The following is a 5951-nucleotide window of genomic DNA, read 5'->3' as shown; positions in this document are numbered from 1 at the left end:
CTACCTGGTTTGGCTCAGTGGATAGAGCGGCCTGCAGACTGAAGGATCCCAGGTTCGATTCAGGTCAAGGGCACATGCCCAGGTTACAGGCTTGATCCCAAATAGGGGGCATGTAGGAGGCAGCCGATCAATGATTTTCTCTCATCATTGATGTTTTAATCTCTCTCTCCCTCTCCCTCTCCCTCTCCCTCTCTGAAATCAATAAAAATATATTTTAAAAATAATAATAACTTATAAGGGAAGGCCCGGTGAGGTGGCTAAGTTGATTGGATGATATCCTATGCCAGTTCAATTCCTGGTTAGGGCACATGCCTGGTTTGAGGATTCAGTCCCCAGTTGGGGCATGTGCAGAGGGAAACCAATTGATGTTTCTCTCCTTTCCTCTCTCTAAGCATGTCCTCGGGTAAGGATTTAAAAAAAAAAATTAAAAACAATTACTGAAGGTTATTACATGAGTAAATGATTTTCAGACCATTCTTTTACAATGGAATATTACTATTATAGTTAAAAGATTGGTTTAAACTATGATTATCTTTAAATAATTTGAGGTGGGAGTATAGATTTCTCTACGTTTCTTCTCTTTTTTCAAAAAAAAATTTTTTTTAATTGATTTTAGGGAGAGAGGAAAGGAGGAGAGAGAGAAACATGGTTATGTGAGAGAGAAACATCAATCGCTGCCTCCTGCATGACCCCTACTGGGGATCAAGCTAGCAACCTGGGCATATGCCCTGACCAGGAATTGAACTAGAGACCTTTCCATACATGGGACGATGCTCAACTAACTGAGCTACACCAGCCAGAGCTCTTCTCATTTTATAAGTAAAACATTAGTGGAACATAGTGAGAGATACATTTTTCCATTTTATTTTTTATTGACTCCACTGGGAACGAGCAGTCTTTTGTTACTTTTATATAGTTTGTAAGAAGTCAAAAGAAAGCCCTGACCAGTTTGGCTCAGTGGATAGAGCGTTGGCCTGCGGACTGAAGGGTCCTGGGTTCGATTCCAGTCAAGGGCATGTACCTTGGTTGCGGGCACATCCCCAGTAGGGGGTGTGCAGGAGGCAGCTGATCGATGTTTCTCTCTCATCGATGTTTCTAACTCTCTATCCCTCTCCCTTCTTCTCTGTAAAAAAATCAATAAAATATATTAAAAAAAAAAGAAGTCAAAAGAAAAACTGAAGACAAGGTAGATAATCTTAGGAGTGTCATCTATTTAGTCCCCCCTGTTATTTCCTGCCTCATCCTGGTTTTGCTCCTGTCAGAATTAAGTAGGCAGCCTGCTATTGTAAACACACTTTCTGCTTTGAGAACATTATGATTATTCTTCACTTCATGGTTGGCTTTGCTTCTCTGTCTCCCCTCTCCCTTTTTAAAGGAAATTACTGAAAATAAATGATCTTGCTTTGCTTTATATGTTACATATCTTGTAAGCATTATCATTTCTTTTGAATATATATTGGAAAATATATTAATAAAGAAGAAAAAGGATGAAATAAGTGTAATTTAAAAAAATCTGCTTGGATTCATTTTTATTCTGTATATAATTAAAGATTTTTTCAAGTTTGTTTGGTTAAATGTGAGGCGTTTTTTCTATGTATTTACCCTTTCTACTTGACATTTTAGAAATATTTTGTTTTTGAAGTGAGGGGAAGAGTCACTTTTTATTTTGAAATTGTCATTTTCCTTTTTAAAATGTCTTCTATTTTGTTTCTTGAGATAATTTAGTGGGTGAAACATTCTAGATGTCCTGATCTTTGAAAGGGAAACTGCATTTTAAATCTGTAATCACACCTGGCCGGTGTGACTCAGTGGTTGAGCATTGACCTATGAATCAGGAATTCACAGTTTGATTCCCAGTCAGGGCACATCCCCAGGTTGTGAGCTTGATCTCCAGTAGGGGGTGTGCAGGAGGCAGCCGATAGAAGATTCTCTCTCATTGATGTTTCTATCCCTCTCTTCCTCTCCCTTCTCTGGAATCAATTAAAAAAACAAACATTAAAAAAATCTATAATCACCATGAGTATTTAAACTATTTCATGATGTATGTGTGTTTTTTTTTTTATTTGATGTACATGTTTGTTTATTAAATTAAACATTTGCTTAATAAATAAGTGTGAATTTCATGACCTGTAATGGAGCTACACTCATTGAATTAAAGTTTATTTTACTTTGGGAATATAGCCTAAGAAACCCAAAAACACCAATCAGAGAGAATGTATACACCCCTAATGTTCATAGCAGTACAATTTACAACAGCTAAGGTCTAGAAACAGCCCAAGTGTACAGCAGAAGATGAGTGGATAAAAAAAGCTGTGGTACATTTATGCCATGGAATACTATGTAGCAATAAAAAAAGAAGAATGTCTTGCCCTTTGAGATAGCATGGAGAGACCTGGAGAGTATCATGCTTAGTGAAATAGGTCAGAGAAAGATAAGTATCACATGATCTCACTCATATTTGGAATCTAAGTAACAAAATAAACCAATGAATGGAGTGGATTCAGAGACATGGAAGTATGGAACAGAGTGCAGAATCTAGGGGGAAGATGGGGAGGATGGATGGGTGGGATGTAATCAACCAAAAACCTTGTATGCATATATGCATAACCCATGGACACAGACAATAGGGTGCTGAAGGCCTGGGGCGGGGGGTGCAGGGGCAGGCTGGAGGGGGTCAGTGGTGGAAAAATGGGGACATGTAATACTTTATAAAGATTAAAAAAATAAAATTTATTCTACTTTGAAGAAAAACATGACTATAAAAAGGTAATAATGGCTTATATAAATTACATTGATTCTATTTTAAGCAAAGAGTTCAGAGATTTTCAGTAACCTTTAAAAATGTTTAATGACTTTAAATCTGTAGAATTGAAAAGCTAAATTTATTTGTCATGACAAAAGCTGTACCATTGGATAGGCACAAGAGTATTGAGCTTAGTGGTCTGCATTCTCTTGGTTTTTCCCATATCAGATCATCCTTCCATCAGAGTATATGTACTACTTTTTAGTTTACTCTTCTAAGAAAATTGTATAAAACTTATTCCCTCATTCAGAATTTCTCATCATCTATGCCTAAAACTGTATACTGAGCTTATAGAAATAAGGTTTGTCATATTTTTTTAGAACAAGGAGTATCAAAGTGTTTTTTACACAGAGATGTAAATCTTATTACCACCAAAAAAAGCTAGATTAGTCGCTTAAGGTATTTACAAATCTTGATAAATAATAGCCTTCCACATTTGACAAATCTTATCTTTCCTCAAAAATCTTTTTAAATTTCAAAGTAGTTTTGATTCACAAAATGTTATGGAAGTATTGGAGTTCCATCACTGATTTCCCCCAAATGATAACATTTTACTTAACCATAGTAAAATTAGTCTTAGTATCAAGACTAAGAAATTGACTTTGGTATACCATTCCATAAACTGCAGGCCTTATTTGGATTTTACCAGTCTCATCTCTTTAAAAACTTCATTGACTTTATTTAGACTTATTGAACAATATATTTTATGTTCCATCTATATTGTTTATTGAAGTTTTAAGTTGATGGCAAAATTAAGTGGAAATTACAATTTCTATATAGTCTCTGCTCCTGAATTTGTACAGCATCCCCTACTATCAACATCCCCACCAGGTGGTACATTTGGTACATTCAATGAACCTACATTGATACATTATTATCACTCAAAGTCCATAATGTACATTAGAGTTTATTCAGTGTTGTACATTCTATGAGTTTTGACAAATGAATAATGACATATATTCATCATACAAAATAGTTTCATTGCCCGAAAAATCTTCAGTGTTTTGTTCATTCCCCTACTCCCAATCTCAGGCAACCACTGACCTTTAATTGTCTCCATAGTTCCAGAGTGTTATACATTTAGATCGTTTAATATGTAAACTCTTCAGATTGGCCTTTTTTCACATAGGAATTTGCATTTAGTTTCTTCCCTTTCTTTGCATGGTTTGACAGCTTATTTCTTTTTAGTGCTGAATAACAACAGCCCATTGTCAAAATGTGCCCAGTTTTATCTACTCAGCTACTGACTGACAAGTGAGTTGCTTCCCAATTTTGGCAATTATGAATAAAGCTGCTTTATATACATTTGTGTGCAAGTTTTTCTATGAACATAAGTTTTCAATTCATTTGGGTACGTAAATACCAAATAGTGCAATTGCTGGATTATATGTTGAGTATGTTTATGTTTCTTAGAAACTGTCTTCCAAAATAGTTGTACCATTTTGCCTTCCTACCAGCAATAAGTGAGTTCCTGCTCTTCCACTTTTGGTGGTGTCAGTGGTTTGGATTTACTCCATTCTTAATAGGTATGTGGTTGTGCCTCATTTTAATTTGCAATTCCCTAATGACATATAATAACCATCATTTCATATGCTTATTGCCATCTGTATATCTTTGGTGAGTTGCCTGAAGGTCTGTTGTCAATTTTAAATCGGATTCATTTTCTTCTTATTGAGTTTTAAAAGTTCTTTGAATATTTTAGACAATAGCCCTTTTTCAAATGGGTCTTTTGAAAATATTTTCTTCCAGTCTGTGGGTTGTCTTGTTCATCTGACATTGTGTTTTATAGAGCAGAAGTTTTTAATTTTAATAAAGTCTAGTTTATCAATTTCTTTTATAGATTGTACCTTGTGTTGTATCTAAGAAGTCATACCCAAGGTCATCTAGGTTTTCTCCTAAGTTATCTTCTAGGAGTTTGATAATTATGTGTTTAATCTTTAGGCCTGTGATTTTTTATAAAGGGTGTCATTTTATAAAGGGTGTAATGTCTTTCTAGATTCATTGTTTTGCATGTGGATGTCCAGTTGTTCCAGCACTACTTATTGAAAAGACGATCATTGCTTCATTGTATTGCCTTTGCTCCTTTGTTGAATACCAGTTGACTGTGTGGGTCTATTTCTAGGCTCTATTCTGTTCCATTGATCTATTTGTCCATTCTTTTGTCAATACCATACTGTCTGGATTACTGTAGCTTTATATATATTAAGTCTTGAAGTTGGGTCATTTTGTGTTTCCTAGAGGCATGAGCTACCTGGTTTCGTAATACAATTGGGGCTTTTTGAGGCTATCCTAATAAGGTTTTTTTTTTTTTTTTAAAGAATATATGTGTAAAATGAAATTTTTTTTCTCATCTTCAGTTAGATGAATATTAAAAAATGGAGGCAACTTTGATATAATTCATTTTTTCTCTTATTCTGTGTAGTGCTTTGGAATGTTGTCATTAAGTATAAAATGTATTAGTACTGAGGTCAGTAATGCCATCCTATCTAATAATAGACAAACATGGTAATTAACCGTACCTCCAACACGCTTCCCATTGGCTAATCAGGGCGATATGCAAATAAACTGCCAACCAAGATGGCGGCCGGCAGCCAGGCAGCTGAAGCGAACAGGAGGCTTGCTTGCTCCAGTGAAGGAGGAAGCCAAGGTTCCCCGCCTGCCACTGCTGGGCTCCGAGCTTGCACTCTAAGAAACAATGTTGCAATTATAGAAGCTAAACAAACCCCATGCTTTCAGCCAGCCATCCGAGCTGGAGTTGCAACAGTGTTTCAATTATAGAAGCCAAAAAAACCAGATACCCGCTTTCAGCAGCCAAGGTCTCAGAGCTGGAGCTGAGCCTCAGAGCTAAAGCCGGCTCTCAGTTCCAGTGACAGCCACAGAAGGTAAAAAAATCCCAGAATAAAAAAGAAAAAAAGAAAAAAGGGAGAGGTTGGGAGCTTCAGTCACCCGCCAGCCTGAAATCGCCCTCAGCCCCTCACCCAGACTGCCAGGCACCCCAGTGGGGCCCTCACCCTGAAGGGGGTGTGCCAGCTGCAAACAGCCATCATCCCCTCATCCAGGCTGCCAGGCACGCCAGTGGGGACCCCCAACCTGAAGGGGGGGTGACCAGCTGCAAACAGCCATCATCCCCTCATCCAGGCTGGCCAGG

This window comes from Myotis lucifugus, unplaced genomic scaffold, assembly GCF_000147115.1.
Source record: "Myotis lucifugus unplaced genomic scaffold, Myoluc2.0 scaffold_136, whole genome shotgun sequence".
Taxonomy (NCBI): domain Eukaryota; kingdom Metazoa; phylum Chordata; class Mammalia; order Chiroptera; family Vespertilionidae; genus Myotis; species Myotis lucifugus.
The sequence above is the reverse complement of the archived record's forward strand: the minus strand, read 5'-3'. Positions refer to the sequence as shown.